Source organism: Eimeria tenella, genomic scaffold, assembly GCF_000499545.2.
Source record: "Eimeria tenella Houghton genomic scaffold, Eth_scaff2534, whole genome shotgun sequence".
Classification (NCBI taxonomy): Eukaryota; Apicomplexa; class Conoidasida; order Eucoccidiorida; family Eimeriidae; genus Eimeria; species Eimeria tenella.
Genome location: NW_013542402.1, coordinates 2,226 through 2,427, shown reverse-complemented (window position 1 = coordinate 2,427; position 202 = coordinate 2,226).

Genomic DNA, 202 nt, shown 5'->3' with positions numbered 1-202 from the left:
TGAATTGCAAATAATCGGAGTGTATGTACACTACAGCCTTTGTTGCTTACCTAGCTGCTGAGCAGCAGCAGCTCTTATTTATGCCTCATTTTAGTTTATTTCTTTTCCTTTTATTCGCATTTATTTATTTATTATTCCATCATTTATTTATTATTATCTTTTCTCTTTTGCTGGACTTCACTCTTCTTAATTTAACTTAATG